This window comes from Denticeps clupeoides, unplaced genomic scaffold (genome assembly GCF_900700375.1).
Source record: "Denticeps clupeoides unplaced genomic scaffold, fDenClu1.1, whole genome shotgun sequence".
In the NCBI taxonomy this organism is placed as follows: Eukaryota; Metazoa; Chordata; class Actinopteri; order Clupeiformes; family Denticipitidae; genus Denticeps; species Denticeps clupeoides.
The window spans coordinates 16,217-32,539 of NW_021629842.1; the positions used below are offsets into that span (position 1 = coordinate 16,217).

General features: G+C 42.9%; 26 non-coding genes and 2 pseudogenes across 26 annotated transcripts; all 28 read left to right on the forward strand.

Annotated features, from left to right (window-relative positions):
* Positions 1-9,052: 9,052 nt before the first annotated feature.
* Positions 9,053-9,171, forward strand: LOC114775827 (uncharacterized; annotated as a pseudogene).
* A 144-nt stretch (positions 9,172-9,315) lies between these two features.
* Positions 9,316-9,434, forward strand: LOC114775809 (5S ribosomal RNA). The gene has a single exon (XR_003745293.1). It is a non-coding gene; the product is annotated as a 5S ribosomal RNA (ribosomal RNA).
* Positions 9,435-9,578: 144 nt separating this feature from the next.
* LOC114775802 (5S ribosomal RNA) lies at positions 9,579-9,697 on the forward strand. The gene has a single exon (XR_003745286.1). It is a non-coding gene; the product is annotated as a 5S ribosomal RNA (ribosomal RNA).
* A 145-nt stretch (positions 9,698-9,842) lies between these two features.
* On the forward strand, positions 9,843-9,961 carry LOC114775816 (5S ribosomal RNA). Its single transcript, XR_003745300.1, has one exon. It is a non-coding gene; the product is annotated as a 5S ribosomal RNA (ribosomal RNA).
* A 144-nt stretch (positions 9,962-10,105) lies between these two features.
* LOC114775798 (5S ribosomal RNA) lies at positions 10,106-10,224 on the forward strand. Its single transcript, XR_003745282.1, has one exon. It is a non-coding gene; the product is annotated as a 5S ribosomal RNA (ribosomal RNA).
* A 144-nt stretch (positions 10,225-10,368) lies between these two features.
* LOC114775885 (5S ribosomal RNA) lies at positions 10,369-10,487 on the forward strand. The gene has a single exon (XR_003745318.1). It is a non-coding gene; the product is annotated as a 5S ribosomal RNA (ribosomal RNA).
* Positions 10,488-10,631: 144 nt separating this feature from the next.
* Positions 10,632-10,751, forward strand: LOC114775785 (5S ribosomal RNA). The gene has a single exon (XR_003745270.1). It is a non-coding gene; the product is annotated as a 5S ribosomal RNA (ribosomal RNA).
* Positions 10,752-10,895: 144 nt separating this feature from the next.
* On the forward strand, positions 10,896-11,014 carry LOC114775771 (5S ribosomal RNA). Its single transcript, XR_003745257.1, has one exon. It is a non-coding gene; the product is annotated as a 5S ribosomal RNA (ribosomal RNA).
* A 144-nt stretch (positions 11,015-11,158) lies between these two features.
* On the forward strand, positions 11,159-11,278 carry LOC114775820 (uncharacterized; annotated as a pseudogene).
* A 144-nt stretch (positions 11,279-11,422) lies between these two features.
* Positions 11,423-11,541, forward strand: LOC114775886 (5S ribosomal RNA). Its single transcript, XR_003745319.1, has one exon. It is a non-coding gene; the product is annotated as a 5S ribosomal RNA (ribosomal RNA).
* Positions 11,542-11,685: 144 nt separating this feature from the next.
* Positions 11,686-11,804, forward strand: LOC114775887 (5S ribosomal RNA). The gene has a single exon (XR_003745320.1). It is a non-coding gene; the product is annotated as a 5S ribosomal RNA (ribosomal RNA).
* Positions 11,805-11,949: 145 nt separating this feature from the next.
* Positions 11,950-12,068, forward strand: LOC114775888 (5S ribosomal RNA). Its single transcript, XR_003745321.1, has one exon. It is a non-coding gene; the product is annotated as a 5S ribosomal RNA (ribosomal RNA).
* A 144-nt stretch (positions 12,069-12,212) lies between these two features.
* LOC114775889 (5S ribosomal RNA) lies at positions 12,213-12,331 on the forward strand. The gene has a single exon (XR_003745322.1). It is a non-coding gene; the product is annotated as a 5S ribosomal RNA (ribosomal RNA).
* Positions 12,332-12,474: 143 nt separating this feature from the next.
* On the forward strand, positions 12,475-12,594 carry LOC114775795 (5S ribosomal RNA). Its single transcript, XR_003745279.1, has one exon. It is a non-coding gene; the product is annotated as a 5S ribosomal RNA (ribosomal RNA).
* A 144-nt stretch (positions 12,595-12,738) lies between these two features.
* Positions 12,739-12,857, forward strand: LOC114775779 (5S ribosomal RNA). Its single transcript, XR_003745264.1, has one exon. It is a non-coding gene; the product is annotated as a 5S ribosomal RNA (ribosomal RNA).
* A 144-nt stretch (positions 12,858-13,001) lies between these two features.
* On the forward strand, positions 13,002-13,120 carry LOC114775890 (5S ribosomal RNA). Its single transcript, XR_003745323.1, has one exon. It is a non-coding gene; the product is annotated as a 5S ribosomal RNA (ribosomal RNA).
* Positions 13,121-13,264: 144 nt separating this feature from the next.
* On the forward strand, positions 13,265-13,383 carry LOC114775891 (5S ribosomal RNA). Its single transcript, XR_003745324.1, has one exon. It is a non-coding gene; the product is annotated as a 5S ribosomal RNA (ribosomal RNA).
* Positions 13,384-13,527: 144 nt separating this feature from the next.
* On the forward strand, positions 13,528-13,646 carry LOC114775892 (5S ribosomal RNA). The gene has a single exon (XR_003745325.1). It is a non-coding gene; the product is annotated as a 5S ribosomal RNA (ribosomal RNA).
* Positions 13,647-13,789: 143 nt separating this feature from the next.
* LOC114775894 (5S ribosomal RNA) lies at positions 13,790-13,908 on the forward strand. Its single transcript, XR_003745327.1, has one exon. It is a non-coding gene; the product is annotated as a 5S ribosomal RNA (ribosomal RNA).
* A 144-nt stretch (positions 13,909-14,052) lies between these two features.
* LOC114775895 (5S ribosomal RNA) lies at positions 14,053-14,171 on the forward strand. The gene has a single exon (XR_003745328.1). It is a non-coding gene; the product is annotated as a 5S ribosomal RNA (ribosomal RNA).
* A 144-nt stretch (positions 14,172-14,315) lies between these two features.
* LOC114775897 (5S ribosomal RNA) lies at positions 14,316-14,434 on the forward strand. Its single transcript, XR_003745329.1, has one exon. It is a non-coding gene; the product is annotated as a 5S ribosomal RNA (ribosomal RNA).
* A 144-nt stretch (positions 14,435-14,578) lies between these two features.
* Positions 14,579-14,697, forward strand: LOC114775898 (5S ribosomal RNA). The gene has a single exon (XR_003745330.1). It is a non-coding gene; the product is annotated as a 5S ribosomal RNA (ribosomal RNA).
* Positions 14,698-14,840: 143 nt separating this feature from the next.
* Positions 14,841-14,959, forward strand: LOC114775899 (5S ribosomal RNA). Its single transcript, XR_003745331.1, has one exon. It is a non-coding gene; the product is annotated as a 5S ribosomal RNA (ribosomal RNA).
* A 145-nt stretch (positions 14,960-15,104) lies between these two features.
* LOC114775900 (5S ribosomal RNA) lies at positions 15,105-15,223 on the forward strand. Its single transcript, XR_003745332.1, has one exon. It is a non-coding gene; the product is annotated as a 5S ribosomal RNA (ribosomal RNA).
* A 143-nt stretch (positions 15,224-15,366) lies between these two features.
* On the forward strand, positions 15,367-15,485 carry LOC114775901 (5S ribosomal RNA). Its single transcript, XR_003745333.1, has one exon. It is a non-coding gene; the product is annotated as a 5S ribosomal RNA (ribosomal RNA).
* A 143-nt stretch (positions 15,486-15,628) lies between these two features.
* On the forward strand, positions 15,629-15,747 carry LOC114775902 (5S ribosomal RNA). Its single transcript, XR_003745334.1, has one exon. It is a non-coding gene; the product is annotated as a 5S ribosomal RNA (ribosomal RNA).
* A 143-nt stretch (positions 15,748-15,890) lies between these two features.
* LOC114775903 (5S ribosomal RNA) lies at positions 15,891-16,009 on the forward strand. Its single transcript, XR_003745335.1, has one exon. It is a non-coding gene; the product is annotated as a 5S ribosomal RNA (ribosomal RNA).
* Positions 16,010-16,152: 143 nt separating this feature from the next.
* Positions 16,153-16,271, forward strand: LOC114775904 (5S ribosomal RNA). The gene has a single exon (XR_003745336.1). It is a non-coding gene; the product is annotated as a 5S ribosomal RNA (ribosomal RNA).
* The last annotated feature ends 52 nt before the right edge of the window (positions 16,272-16,323 follow it).

Below are 16,323 nucleotides of genomic sequence, written 5' to 3' on the forward strand. Positions count from 1 at the left end.
CCCGGTCTCGTCTGATCTCGAAAGCTAAGAAGGCTTGGGCCTGGTTGGGAGACCTCCTGGGAACTCCAGGTGTTGTAAGCTTTAACTGTTGAAAAACTTTTTGAAATGAATTTTATTTGCATCGCTTTGAGTTGTCAGAGTTAAACCTTGTTCTAACACTTATTAAATAACTGGAGAAGGAAGACACGAAGCAGGTCGAGTTCGTTTACTTGCAAGGAGAGCTATCAGAAACACACCCACAGGTTGCCTCCAACAGCTCTCCTTGCAGGTAAACGAACTCGGCCTGCTTCGTGTCTTCCTTCTCCAGTTATTTAATAAGTGTTAGAACAAGGTTTAACTCTGACATTTAATTGGTCCTTCGAGCCGGATTCCAAGAGACCCCCGGATCCCAGTGGCCGGGACGGTGGACGCCAGCAAAGAAACCTCGGCCGAGGCTGACCCCCAAGGGTCAGTAGAATACCCCTTTGGGGACTGGAGGGCCGACCGCCTGCTGGGCTCCGGAGGGTTGAAGGAATTCCAGGAGAAGAGTCACGGGGTAGGTTGACTTTTATTCAAAAGGTATGAATGGTATGGTAACAAGAGGTTACATAAAAAGAAGTTACAAGAGGTAACTGAAGTAACAAGAGGTTACTTAAACAAACCCTGGGTATTCTAGACTCTGGCAGGTGACAGGTGGCAGTTAAGTTCCGTGGGGAGGTGCAGACTCCTCTGCTAGGTAGCAGTTAAATTCTGCGGGGAGGGCGGACTCCTCCCATAAAGGGTTAAAATCCGCGGGGAAACGGACCCCTCTGCCCTGGTAAAAGGAACGTTCAATAAGAAAAAAAAAAAAAAAAAAAAAAAAGTTGTGTAAAACTCATACAGGTGTATGAGAGCGCGCATGCGGAGTGCTTGTGTGGATGAAAGGGAGTGAAAGTCGCTAGACCGACACTCCATGTAAAATTCACAGGAAATTGAACAGTGACTCTTGTGGAAGCGTTACGCAAGGTATTCACACCCCAAAACATTTGAGGTAGAAGTTGAATACACCACGAGAGGTATTTTAACACTGTCCTGTGATCTGAACACCAGTGTCTTAGGATACCCTAGGTACACAAAACCACTGGTCTAAATTTAAGTCAAAATGGGTAAAGGATCCAGCAAACCAGAACCAAAAGAGTCCTTAAAATGTAAAGATTGGAAATATGTTGAACCAATTAACAAAGCCTACGTTGAACCATTAAATAGATAAAAGGAGGAAGGGCAATTAAGGATAAGAAGCGGGGTAGAGTTACAGGGGGCCATTAAGTTAAAATGTAAAAATAAAGAAAAAGAGATGAAGAAAGAAGGTGTTGACGAGTTAATGCAATGGATAAAGATAGCGGGGAAACGAGAAGAAGGAGAGAGAAGGGATAGACAGGCCAGGGAAGCTACAGCGAGAGCGAAGAGCGAGGGGGAGGAGGTACCCATTGTTAAAAAAACTGAAGGCGCCGTCCTGTTTCATCGTAAGGAGGACGACGAGTCTGTAACCAGAGGGAGCCGTAGGGGAGGGGTGAGCGCAGCTCAGGAGAGAGGAGCAGAAGGGGAGGGGGCGATGGAATCAACGCCACAGCCTCTCACATTACCACCAGCTCCTACGAACTTACTGTATCCTGAGATACCTAAATTTGAAGAAGAAAACCCCCCTGCTTATAATCCTGGCGCCTACTCCCCAACACCGCATACTCGATCTCGAGGGGAAGTAAGACCCTGGTCTAAAACCTTGGGCAAGGTTTGGGACAGTCCCCACAAAATGCAAAATTTACAAGAGGGGGATCAATATCCCCTTATAGAAGTGGCCAACCCTAATCCAAGTGACGATGAGCAGTCTCGTACCATCCTAGTATATCAGACCTGGACTCAGAAAGATATAAAAAAGGTGGTAGAAGGCGTGACTCCTAGAGGATATAGAAAAGTTTAAGGGAGACATGGAGGCGATTCGAAGGTCTTACCATTTGAACGGTGTTGAAGTGCAACAAATATATATGCAAGCAATGGGGCAGGACTGGCACCATGTAGAGGGTAACTGGTCACCATTAGCAACGAACGGTGAACCCCTGGGTCAGGAGGAGGAAGAGTTAACAGACAAAACGTTAGCTTTGTTAAATAGGATTCGGGAAAAGTATAGGAAGAGAGCAAACTATAGTGAAATTGGGAGAGTGAAGCAGGAGGAGGATGAGAAGTTTGAGGATTATAAAGTTAGAATGGAGAAGGTCTTCAAACAGCATAGTGGTCTTGTGGATGAAGGTGGGCCTGAAGGAGTGTATCGTCAACAACTTAAAAATGCCTTGCATAGTGGGTCAAAAGACGGGGTGCGTAATTGGGTAGACAAACATATGATAGGGCTGCCCACTAAGACATTGGAAGAGTACCTAGACCACGCCGCACACATAGATAAATTAATCAGAACTAAGAAAGCAGTAGATAAATCCACAAAAAAGAAAACTGACACCTTTTGGGGAGATGTCGGGGGGAGTGAAGACGCATTTTATCAAGAAGGCAGAGGCAGAATGAGACAGAGAGGACGCTTCCAGAGAGACAGAGCAGGGAGAGGCGGGGGCATCCAGAGTCGAGGGTGGAGACCACGTAGCCGATTGGGAGCAGGCTGCTGGTCCTGCGGGAAGTCTGGGCATCTTGCCAGGGATTGTCCAACAGGGCCAGGAGCCAATTCAGCATGACTAGGGGGGAAACTGCATGACTCAGAGCACACGGCACAGGCCAATGAGGAAACTCGTGGATTTAAATTTGGAAGAAATTTTCTCTTTAAATCAAGAAAGACTAGAAATAGCCTTACTGGTAAATGGGGAAGAAATTGTATTCCTCTGTGACTCTGGGGCATGCCGAACTACATGCAAGGAACACGTACCCTGTAGTGAAGTGAGTGATGAGGTAGTAATAGTCCGGTCAGCTAACGGGGGTAAGACAATAGTTACTGCTTCTAAACCAGTTTGGGTAAGGGATCCTGAGGGCATATCATGTCAAATGTCCATCCTTTTTATGCCAGAATGTCCTGTTAATTTGTTAGGAAGAGATGGCCTGCTCAAACTTGGCTTGGCACTTGTCTCCACACCCGACGGGAGACTGGTAATCAAACGCAGAGCCGAACTGCAGAGAGGGGACCTTTTCCCTTTGGAAGGAAGAGGCACTCCAAATTTTTACTACACACTTGACATCTCTGATAGTGACCCCCATAAAGTGGGGACCGAATTGTTAAAGGTGGGAGGACAGTTGGCAAGCTATCAGCCACACATTACAGGCATGGAACCTATGTCCTCAGATGAACTACATGTCACCATGTGGTATAAAAATTCTCCAGGACCTGATTCGACATACGAGAACAAGCTGTCACGACTCATGCCAATGGCTATTGTCGTACCTTATGTCTACTCTGATGGCCAAGGTAACGTGGTGGCAGAGGTCACTTTACCTACACCACTTCGGGCGATGCTCCGCGGATGGTACCCGCCTCACATCTCACTGTATAAAAGCAGAGAGAGGAGCTGGAAGTCATTAGGTAACATCGTGCAACAAGGTGACAGTGCAAGGGACTGGACCAACCTGGGTGACAGGATGGAATATAGTGCACAAACAGGCTTCACCAGAAAATGGCTGTATTGGACAATACAGACCAAGGCTGGAGTTCATATGAACTCCAGGAACCAGTGAAATTTTTTGCTCACTGAAGAGGACGAATCACAACTGGCTCAAATTCCCCAATCATTGTGGTCACAAGGACCGTCTGATGTTGGACTGATTAAAGGCATTTTACCAGTACAAATCAGACCCAAAACTGAATATCGTCCTTGCATTAAGCAGTACCCTCTCAAACCTGATGCATTACAGGGCATCACACCGGTTATACGTGATCTACAAAAAGCTGGGGTTATCGTTGAATGCAATGATTCCCCGTGTAACACACCCATATTTCCTGTGAAAAAGCAAGCTCCCTCAGTAGGATGGAGAATGGTGCAAGATCTGCAAGCAGTAAATGCTGCAGTAATCCAGCGACCTCCGTGTGTGCCCGATCCACACACACTGCTAAATTCTTTAAGAGCTGACGCTCAAGCCTTCACTGTGGTTGACATTAGCAATGCCTTTTTCTCCATTCCCATAGACATAGACAGTCAATTTTGGTTTGCTTTTACATTTCAAGGAAAGCGTTACACCTACACTAGACTTCCCCAAGGCTATTGTGAAAGCCCCACTATATATTCACAAGCCATGCATGCCTGCATGTCCAAATTTCAACCACCAGGGGGAAGCCAGATTTTACTTTACGTTGATGACATACTACTGGCTTCTCCAAGCCTGGAAGTATGTAAAGAAGACACTGTGGCCCTCTTAATTCATTTGGCTAAGGAGGGGCACAAAGTTAGCAAAAACAAATTGCAACTATGGAAACCACAAGTAAAGTATCTGGGTCACCACCTCAGTGCAGGGGGCAGAACTATTCTGGAAGAACGAAAGACAGCAGTCCTACAGGCGCCTAAACCAATCACTAAAAAACAGATGATGTCATTCTTAGGCTTGACCAATTACTGTAGAAGCTGGGTGCCAAATTACGCTGAAATTACTTCCCCACTCACCGCCTTAATTTACTCCGAAAACCTAAAAATGACATCACCGCTAAACTGGACGTCAGAAGCAGAAAAAGCTTTTTGTGATATCAAACAGGCGCTGACCTCCAGTTTAGCTCTAGCCTTGCCAAACTATAGTAAACCATTTATACAAATGGTGGACTGTAAAGACAAGTACATGACATCTGTTCTCACCCAGCAACATGGAGACAATTTGAGACCAATTGCTTACTTCTCATCGAAATTGGATTATGTTGCTTGCGCATTGCCACACTGTGTGAGGGCGGTCATAGCAGCGTCAATGGCAGTAGAGGTAAGTGCTGGAATAGTTTTATTCCATCCATTGACCCTTAAGGTCCCACATGCAGTGGCGGCTTTGCTACTGCAAACCAACATGATCTTTTTATCCCCTGCAAGGCACCTCTCCTGCATGGCGACGTTGCTGTCACAGCCCCACCTCACCATCGAACGTTGCACCACACTGAACCCAGCCACATTGTTACCTTTGCCGGGTGACGGAGAACAACACGACTGCCAAGCACTCGCAGAATATACAGCCAAATCTAGATTAGATTTAAGTGACCAACCATTGCCTCAGGGTGAGATAGTGTTTGTTGATGGCTCTTCTAAGAAAAATGACCTGGGCAAAACACTGACGGGTTATGCTGTTGTGACATTAGACACCGTACTCAAAGCAGAACACTTGCCATCCTCATTTTTAGCACAGGCCGCCGAGATTGTCGCTCTAACAGAGGCCTGTAAACTAATGAAAGGAAAAGACGTCACCATTTATACTGACAGTCAATATGCATTTGCAACAGTACACACATTTGCTCAGTATTGGCACAACCGGGGAATGGTTACTTCAACCGGCAAGCCAGTGACTCATGCTCAATTATTACGAGAATTGCTAAAAGCTGTGCACCTACCCGCTAAAGTAGCCATATGTAAGTGTGCAGCTCACACTAATTCCAAAGACACAATTTCACACGGTAATGCCTTTGCTGACCGCACTGCAAAGCAGGCCGCTGAAAAAACCATACATGTGTTTGTTACTGACCAAGTCCAAATCATTTCTCCTGACATTCTCATTGACATGCAACAACAAAGCACACCACATGAGATAGATACGTGGGTGAAACATGGGGCTTCAATCCACGACAAGATATACATTTGACCCCTGGGGAAACCAATCCTACCAAAGAATATGTTTAAATGGGCTGCTATATTGAGCCATGGGAAATCTCATGTCTCAACAGGAGGGATGGTAGGACTAATACAACAACATTTCACGGCATATGGGTTTAGCTCATTTTCAAAAAACTTCTGTAGAACATGTTTGATATGTGCCAAACATAATGCTCAAGGAAACTTAAGACCAAAGCGTGGCCAGTTCCCCAAGCCACAATATCCATTTCAGGTCATACACATGGATTTTATCCAACTGAACAAAAGTGAGGGGAAAGAGTACTGTTTAGTCATTATTGACGCATTCTCTAAATGGGTAGAATTATTTCCAACCAAACATCCAGACGCGCTAACGGTAGCAAAAGCCTTGTGTAAAGACATTATCTCACGCTACGGAATACCAGAGAAAATATAGCGACAACGGGACACATTTTGTGAATCAGATGGTAACCAATATTGGAAAAATGTTTCACATTAATCTAAAAAACCATTGCAGCTACCATCCACAAAGCGCGGGGCTGGTGGAGCGAATGAATGGCACAATTAAAAACAGGTTGAAAAAATGCATGGAAGAAACGCATCGACCATGGACTCAATGTTTAGAGCTGGTAAAACTATACATCAATATTACTAGCACGTCCGGCTTAACTCCCTATGAGACTTTATTTGGAAGACCATATAGATTACCTTACTTTAAAAACCAATGGGAAACAGAGGAAGATGTGTCACTGGCAGACTAATGCTAGAAACGAAAAAACAGAGTAATCCTGATGATGAATTCCCTATTTCTCAGCAGGATCTTCCATTGGTGGAGCCCGGAGACTGGGTGCTCGTAAAAAGCATAAAGCGGAAGCACTGGCACTCACCGAAGTGGGATGGGCCATACCAAATGATCCTGACGACACCAACGGCTGTTAAAATAACGGAAAGAGGAACTTGGATACATCAGTCGCATTGTAAACAGGTCATTTCTGCTAACCCTGCCGACGGGAAAGGTGAGCAAAAGTCTGATAATAGGGTGGACTCAGACGTGTAGAATCTGGGTAGACCCGAAAGTCAGTGAAGAACACTTTACAGCCACCAATCCTAGAAGAGGCAGAAGGAAAAAAAAAAAAAAAAGGTTGGCAGAAATGAAGGATTATAGACGGTATCAAAAAGCGTGCGTGGTAGTGATTTGTGTAATGATAACAATAGCAGTATAGTGGCAAGAAGATAAAGAAAGGGGTAGAGAAAAGCAGAATGGGACCAGGCCTACAACCGTGAGAGCCACACTAAAAAGAACAAGTGAAACCTATCTTCTCCAGTAAAATAACACAAGGAAATTTCACATGTATCTATATAATGGGAAGACAGAACCTACTAGGAGAAGGGACACCGAGAGATTGGTGTTATACGGTACAAAATGTGGGGACTTATTTTAACCCGCTGTCTCAAAGGGACTTATGGTGGTGGTGTGGAGGAAAAATGTTGTTCGATCAATTACCCTCAGATACTACCGGACTGTGAGCCTTAGTAACACTTTTATTACCAGTATCCATTTATCCAACAAATGTAACTAATCTGTTGTTCAAATTAAACAGCCTGGCACCTGCAGACTGGCACAGGATGAAGCGGTCAACCCTGCCCTGGGAGAAGCTAACTGATCCAACATACATAGATGCAATTGGAGTTCCCAGGGGGTGCCTGACGAATATAAAATAGCAAATCAAATAGCTGCGGGTTTGGAATCAGTCTTATGCAGGTGGTGTACAATTAACAAGAACGTAGACAGAATCAACTACATCCACTACAATGTTCAAAAATTAGGTAATTGGACACAAGACGGTTTTGAGGCCGTGCATGGGCAATTGTCAGCCACTTCCCTCATGGCATTTCAGAACAGGATTGCGTTAGATATGCTTTTGGCGGAAAAGGGCGGAGTTTGCGTCATGTTTGGAGAGCAATGCTGCTCATTCATCCCAAACAACACAGCTGCAGGAGGCAGTCTGACACTGGCCATCGACGGCCTGCGCTCCCTCAACCGGAAGATGAAAGAACATTCGGGAGTGGAAACTTCCATGTGGGATTCCTGGATGAGTGTCTTTGGGAAATACAAAGCCCTAATCCAATCTGTTTTAGTATCTGTAGCTGTTTTTGTTGCAATTCTGACCTTGTGTGGATGTTGTTGTGTTCCTTGTCTGCGCAGCCTTGTGAACCGCCTCATAACCGCGGCCTTATCAACTAAGAAAACTGATGAAGCACAGGAATACCCGCTTTTGGAAGATTCAATAGACCTCAGCGACTTGCAGCTGAGCCAGCTGTTCCAAGAATCTTTCTACAAGAATGAGAGCCACTAACTCCGTGTGTAAAATGTATTGCTCTGTTTATGAACTAATAGTTAAAAATCCTGAAGGAAGCGACTATTGGGGAAAGTAACAAAAAGAGTCAATTACATGATAAACAGGAGGGAAATGTTGGAAAATGTATATAAGTTATCATGCAATCATCTTTTAGTATTACTTCTGTATTTGGAATGTTAACCTTTGGAAAACATCAGCTATATTAAACACTAGCCAACATCTGTATTTGTAATGTTAACATCTAAATGACATCAGCATTAATCATTAGCTGCTTGGAAGAGAAACCGAGGAACAAGAGAAGTGTTGCAACACAAAGTCGCCGGGGCGAGGTGACCGAGACCTGGCGGGATCTGGGAAAACAGCGAACGGAGAACTTGCAGATGGAAAAAGAAGGAGACCACCAATCATGAGATAAACAACAGTGAAGTTCTACGAATTTCTATGTTCGGGACAAACCCATCTGACGTCTGATTGTATCACCCTGTATTGAATAAAAAGAGGAGGCACGTCAGAAACCACAGAGCTGTTGGAGGCAACCTGTGGGTGTGTTTCTGATAGCTCTCCTTGCAAGTAAACGAACTCGACCTGCTTCGTGTCTTCCTTCTCCAGTTATTTAATATGTGTTAGAACAAGGTTTAACTCTGACAGTTGTTTAAAGTCCAAGATTTTAAAGAAGAGATTGCTTAAGGCCATACCAGCCCAAGAACGCCCGGTCTCGTCTGATCTCGAAAGCTAAGAAGGCTTGGGCCTGGTTGGGAGACCTCCTGGGAACTCCAGGTGTTGTAAGCTTTAACTGTTGAAAAACTTTTTGAAATGAATTTTATTTGCATCGCTTTGTTAGTTTTTATCTAAAGTAAGTTAAGAGATATTTTCACTCTGTGATATGTTTTCAAGCCTAGGTTGTTTAAAGTCCAAGATTTTCAAGCAGAGATTGCTTACGGCCATACCAGCCCAAGAACGCCCGGTCTCGTCAGATCTCGGAAGCTAAGAAGGATTGGGCCTGGTTAGTACTTGGATGGGAGATCTCCTGGGAATTCCAGGTGCTGTAAGATTTAACTGTTGAAAAACTTTTTTAAATGAATTTTTTTTGCATCGCTTTGTTAGTTTTTATCTAAAGTAAGTTAAGAGGTATTTTCACTCTGTGATATGTTTTCAAGCCTAGATTGTTTAAAGTCCAAGATTTTCAAGCAGAGATTGCTTACGGCCATACCAGCCCAAGAACGCCCGGTCTCGTCAGATCTCGGAAGCTAAGAAGGCTTGGGCCTGGTTAGTACTTGGAAGGGAGACCTCCTGGCAATACCAGGTGCTGTAAGCTTTAACTGTTGAAAAACTTTTTAAAATGAAGTTTTTTTGCATCGCTTTGTTAGTTTTTATCTAAAGTAAGTTAAGAGGTATTTTCACTCTGTGATATGTTTTCAAGCCTAGGTTGTTTAAAGTCCAAGATTTTCAAGGAGAGATTGCTTACGGCCATACCAGCCCAAGAACGGCCGGTCTCGTCTGATCTCGGAAGCTAAGAAGGCTTGGGCCTGGTTAGTACTTGGATGGGAGACCTCCTGGGAATTCCAGGTGCTGTACGCTTTAACTGTTGAAAAACTTTTTGAAAATGAATTTTTTTTGCATCGCTTTGTTAGTTTTTATCTAAAGTAAGTTAAGAGATATTTTCACTCTGTGATATGTTTTCAAGCCTAGGTTGTTTAAAGTCCAAGATTTTCAAGCAGAGACTGCTTACGGCCATACCAGCCCAAGAACGCCCGGTCTCGTCAGATCTCGAAAGCTAAGAAGGCTTGGGCCTGGTTAGTACTTGGATCGGAGACCTCTTGGGAATACCAGGTGCTGTAAGCTTTAACTCTTGAAAAAAAATTTTAAATGAATTTTTTTTGCATCGCTTTGTTAGTTTTTATCTAAAGTAAGTTAAGAGGTATTTTCACTCTGTGATATGTTTTCAAGCCTAGGTTGTTTAAAGTCCAAGATTATCAAGAAGAGATTGCTTACGGCCATACCAGCCCAAGAACGCCCGGTCTCGTCTGATCTCGGAAGCTAAGAAGGCTTGGGCCTGGTTAGTACTTGGATCGGAGACCTCTTGGGAATACCAGGTGCTGTAAGCTTTAACTCTTGAAAAAAATTTTTAAATGAATTTTTTTTGCATCGCTTTGTTAGTTTTTATCTAAAGTAAGTTAAGAGGTATTTTCACTCTGTGATATGTTTTCAAGCCTAGGTTGTTTAAAGTCCAAGATTTTAAAGCAGAGATTGCTTACGGCCATACCAGCCCAAGAACGCCCGGTCTCGTCTGATCTCGGAAGCTAAGAAGGCTTGGGCCTGGTTAGTACTTGGATGGGAGACCTCCTGGGAATACCAGGTGCTGTAAGCTTTAACTGTTGAAAAACTTTTTAAATGAATTTTTTTTGCATCGCTTTGTTAGTTTTTATCTAAAGTAAGTTAAGAGGTATTTTCACTCTGTGATATGTTTTCAAGCCTAGGTTGTTTAAAGTCCTAAGATTTTCAAGCAGAGATTGCTTACGGCCATACCAGCCCAAGAACGCCCGGTCTCGTCTGATCTCGGAAGCTAAGAAGGCTTGGGCCTGGTTAGTACTTGGATGGGAGACCTCCTGGGAATACCTAGGTGCTGTAAGCTTTAACTGTTGAAAAACTTTTTGAAATGAATTTTTTTTGCATCGCTTTGTTAGTTTTTATCTAAAGTAAGTTAAGACGTATTTTCACTCTGTGATAGGTTTTCAAGCCTAGGTTGTTTAAAGTCCAAGATTTTCAAGAAGAGATTGCTTACGGCCATACCAGCCCAAGAACGCCCGGTCTCGTCTGATCTCGGAAGCTAAGAAGGCTCGGGCCTGGTTAGTACTTGGATGGGAGACCTCCTGGGAATTCCAGGTGCTGTAAGCTTTAACTGTTGAAAAACTTTTTGAAATGAATTTTTTTTGCATCGCTTTGTTAGTTTTTATCTAAAGTAAGTTAAGAGGTATTTTCACTCTGTGATATGTTTTCAAGCCTAGGTTGTTTAAAGTCCAAGATTTTCAAGCAGAGAATCCTTACGGCCATACCAGCCCAAGAACGCCCGGTCTCGTCAGATCTCGAAAGCTAAGAAGGCTTGGGCCTGGTTAGTACTTGGATGGGAGACCTCCTGGGAATTACCAGGTGCTGTAAGCTTTAACTGTTGAAAAACTTTTTGAAATGAATTTTTTTTGCATCGCTTTGTTAGTTTTTATCTAAAGTAAGTTAAGAGGTATTTTCACTCTGTGATATGTTTTCAAGCCTAGGTTGTTTAAAGTCCAAGATTTTCAAGCAGAGATTGCTTACGGCCATACCAGCCCAAGAACGCCCGGTCTCGTCTGATCTCGGAAGCTAAGAAGGCTTGGGCCTGGTTAGTACTTGGATGGGAGACCTCCTGGGAATACCAGGTGCTGTAAGCTTTAACTGTTGAAAAACTTTTTAAAATGAAGTTTTTTTGCATCGCTTTGTTAGTTTTTATCTAAAGTAAGTTAAGAGGTATTTTCACTCTGTGATATGTTTTCAAGCCTAGGTTGTTTAAAGTCCAAGATTTTCAAGCAGAGATTGCTTACGGCCATACCAGCCCAAGAACGCCCGGTCTCGTCTGATCTCGGAAGCTAAGAAGGCTTGGGCCTGGTTAGTACTTGGATGGGAGACCTCCTGGGAATACCAGGTGCTGTAAGCTTTAACTGTTGAAAAACTTTTTAAAATGAAGTTTTTTTGCATTCGCTTTGTTAGTTTTTATCTAAAGTAAGTTAAGAGGTATTTTCACTCTGTGATATGTTTTCAAGCCTAGGTTGTTTAAAGTCCAAGATTTTCAAGCAGAGATTGCTTACGGCCATACCAGCCCAAGAACGCCCGGTCTCGTCTGATCTCGGAAGCTAAGAAGGCTTGGGCCTGGTTAGTACTTGGATGGGAGACCTCCTGGGAATACCAGGTGCTGTAAGCTTTAACTGTTGAAAAAAATTTTTAAATGAATTTTTTTTGCATCGCTTTGTTAGTTTTTATCTAAAGTAAGTTAAGAGGTATTTTCACTCTGTGATATGTTTTCAAGCCTAGGTTGTTTAAAGTCCAAGATTTTCAAGCAGAGATTGCTTACGGCCATACCAGCCCAAGAACGCCCGGTCTCGTCTGATCTCGGAAGCTAAGAAGGCTTGGGCCTGGTTAGTACTTGGATGGGAGACCTCCTGGGAATACCAGGTGCTGTAAGCTTTAACTGTTGAAAAAAATTTTAAATGAAGTTTTTTTGCATCGCTTTGTTAGTTTTTATCTAAAGTAAGTTAAGAGGTATTTTCACTCTGTGATATGTTTTCAAGCCTAGGTTGTTTAAAGTCCTAGATTTTCAAGCAGAGATTGCTTACGGCCATACCAGCCCAAGAACGCCCGGTCTCGTCTGATCTCGGAAGCTAAGAAGGCTTGGGCCTGGTTAGTACTTGGATGGGAGACCTCCTGGGAATTACTAGGTGCTGTAAGCTTTAACTGTTGAAAAACTTTTTGAAATGAATTTTTTTTGCATCGCTTTGTTAGTTTTTATCTAAAGTAAGTTAAGAGGTATTTTCACTCTGTGATATGTTTTCAAGCCTAGGTTGTTTAAAGTCCAAGATTTTCAAGAAGAGATTGCTTACGGCCATACCAGCCCAAGAACGCCCGGTCTCGTCTGATCTCGGAAGCTAAGAAGGCTCGGGCCTGGTTAGTACTTGGATGGGAGATCTCCTGGGAATACCAGGTGCTGTAAGCTTTAACTGTTGAAAAACTTTTTGAAATGAATTTTTTTTGCATCGCTTTGTTAGTTTTTATCTAAAGTAAGTTAAGAGGTATTTTCACTCTGTGATATGTTTTCAAGCCTAGGTTGTTTAAAGTCCAAGATTTTCAAGCAGAGATTGCTTACGGCCATACCAGCCCAAGAACGCCCGGTCTCGTCTGATCTCGGAAGCTAAGAAGGCTTGGGCCTGGTTAGTACTTGGATGGGAGACCTCCTGGGAATACCAGGTGCTGTAAGCTTTAACTGTTGAAAAACTTTTTAAAATGAATTTTTTTTGCATCGCTTTGTTAGTTTTTATCTAAAGTAAGTTAAGAGGTATTTTCACTCTGTGATATGTTTTCAAGCCTAGGTTGTTTAAAGTCCAAGATTTTCAAGCAGAGATTGCTTACGGCCATACCAGCCCAAGAACGCCCGGTCTCGTCTGATCTCGGAAGCTAAGAAGGCTTGGGCCTGGTTAGTACTTGGATGGGAGACCTCCTGGGAATACCAGGTGCTGTAAGCTTTAACTGTTGAAAAACTTTTTAAAATGAATTTTTTTTGCATCGCTTTGTTAGTTTTTATCTAAAGTAAGTTAAGAGGTATTTTCACTCTGTGATATGTTTTCAAGCCTAGGTTGTTTAAAGTCCAAGATTTTCAAGCAGAGATTGCTTACGGCCATACCAGCCCAAGAACGCCCGGTCTCGTCTGATCTCGGAAGCTAAGAAGGCTTGGGCCTGGTTAGTACTTGGATGGGAGACCTCCTGGGAATACCAGGTGCTGTAAGCTTTAACTGTTGAAAAACTTTTTAAATGAATTTTTTTTGCATCGCTTTGTTAGTTTTTATCTAAAGTAAGTTAAGAGGTATTTTCACTCTGTGATATGTTTTCAAGCCTAGGTTGTTTAAAGTCCAAGATTTTCAAGCAGAGATTGCTTACGGCCATACCAGCCCAAGAACGCCCGGTCTCGTCTGATCTCGGAAGCTAAGAAGGCTTGGGCCTGGTTAGTACTTGGATGGGAGACCTCCTGGGAATACCAGGTGCTGTAAGCTTTAACTGTTGAAAAACTTTTTAAAATGAAGTTTTTTTGCATCGCTTTGTTAGTTTTTATCTAAAGTAAGTTAAGAGGTATTTTCACTCTGTGATATGTTTTCAAGCCTAGGTTGTTTAAAGTCCAAGATTTTCAAGCAGAGATTGCTTACGGCCATACCAGCCCAAGAACGCCCGGTCTCGTCTGATCTCGGAAGCTAAGAAGGCTTGGGCCTGGTTAGTACTTGGATGGGAGACCTCCTGGGAATACCAGGTGCTGTAAGCTTTAACTGTTGAAAAACTTTTTAAAATGAAGTTTTTTTGCATCGCTTTGTTAGTTTTTATCTAAAGTAAGTTAAGAGGTATTTTCACTCTGTGATATGTTTTCAAGCCTAGGTTGTTTAAAGTCCAAGATTTTCAAGCAGAGATTGCTTACGGCCATACCAGCCCAAGAACGCCCGGTCTCGTCTGATCTCGGAAGCTAAGAAGGCTTGGGCCTGGTTAGTACTTGGATGGGAGACCTCCTGGGAATACCAGGTGCTGTAAGCTTTAACTGTTGAAAAACTTTTTAAAATGAAGTTTTTTTGCATCGCTTTGTTAGTTTTTATCTAAAGTAAGTTAAGAGGTATTTTCACTCTGTGATATGTTTTCAAGCCTAGGTTGTTTAAAGTCCAAGATTTTCAAGCAGAGATTGCTTACGGCCATACCAGCCCAAGAACGCCCGGTCTCGTCTGATCTCGGAAGCTAAGAAGGCTTGGGCCTGGTTAGTACTTGGATGGGAGACCTCCTGGGAATACCAGGTGCTGTAAGCTTTAACTGTTGAAAAAACTTTTAAATGAATTTTTTTTGCATCGCTTTGTTAGTTTTTATCTAAAGTAAGTTAAGAGGTATTTTCACTCTGTGATATGTTTTCAAGCCTAGGTTGTTTAAAGTCCAAGATTTTCAAGCAGAGATTGCTTACGGCCATACCAGCCCAAGAACGCCCGGTCTCGTCTGATCTCGGAAGCTAAGAAGGCTTGGGCCTGGTTAGTACTTGGATGGGAGACCTCCTGGGAATACCAGGTGCTGTAAGCTTTAACTGTTGAAAAAACTTTTTAAAATGAAGTTTTTTTGCATCGCTTTGTTAGTTTTTATCTAAAGTAAGTTAAGAGGTATTTTCACTCTGTGATATGTTTTCAAGCCTAGGTTGTTTAAAGTCCAAGATTTTCAAGCAGAGATTGCTTACGGCCATACCAGCCCAAGAACGCCCGGTCTCGTCTGATCTCGGAAGCTAAGAAGGCTTGGGCCTGGTTAGTACTTGGATGGGAGACCTCCTGGGAATACCAGGTGCTGTAAGCTTTAACTGTTGAAAAACTTTTTAAATGAAGTTTTTTTGCATCGCTTTGTTAGTTTTTATCTAAAGTAAGTTAAGAGGTATTTTCACTCTGTGATATGTTTTCAAGCCTAGGTTGTTTAAAGTCCAAGATTTTCAAGCAGAGATTGCTTACGGCCATACCAGCCCAAGAACGCCCGGTCTCGTCTGATCTCGGAAGCTAAGAAGGCTTGGGCCTGGTTAGTACTTGGATGGGAGACCTCCTGGGAATACCAGGTGCTGTAAGCTTTAACTGTTGAAAAACTTTTTAAATGAAGTTTTTTTGCATCGCTTTGTTAGTTTTTATCTAAAGTAAGTTAAGAGGTATTTTCACTCTGTGATATGTTTTCAAGCCTAGGTTGTTTAAAGTCCAAGATTTTCAAGCAGAGATTGCTTACGGCCATACCAGCCCAAGAACGCCCGGTCTCGTCTGATCTCGGAAGCTAAGAAGGCTTGGGCCTGGTTAGTACTTGGATGGGAGACCTCCTGGGAATACCAGGTGCTGTAAGCTTTAACTGTTGAAAAACTTTTTAAATGAATTTTTTTTGCATCGCTTTGTTAGTTTTTATCTAAAGTAAGTTAAGAGGTATTTTCACTCTGTGATATGTTTTCAAGCCTAGGTTGTTTAAAGTCCAAGATTTTCAAGCAGAGATTGCTTACGGCCATACCAGCCCAAGAACGCCCGGTCTCGTCTGATCTCGGAAGCTAAGAAGGCTTGGGCCTGGTTAGTACTTGGATGGGAGACCTCCTGGGAATACCAGGTGCTGTAAGCTTTAACTGTTGAAAAACTTTTTAAATGAATTTTTTTTGCATCGCTTTGTTAGTTTTTATCTAAAGTAAGTTAAGAGGTATTTTCACTCTGTGATATGTTTTCAAGCCTAGGTTGTTTAAAGTCCAAGATTTTCAAGCAGAGATTGCTTACGGCCATACCAGCCCAAGAACGCCCGGTCTCGTCTGATCTCGGAAGCTAAGAAGGCTTGGGCCTGGTTAGTACTTGGATGGGAGACCTCCTGGGAATACCAGGTGCTGTAAGCTTTAACTGTTGAAAAACTTTTTAAAATGAAGTTTTTTTGCATCGCTTTGTTAG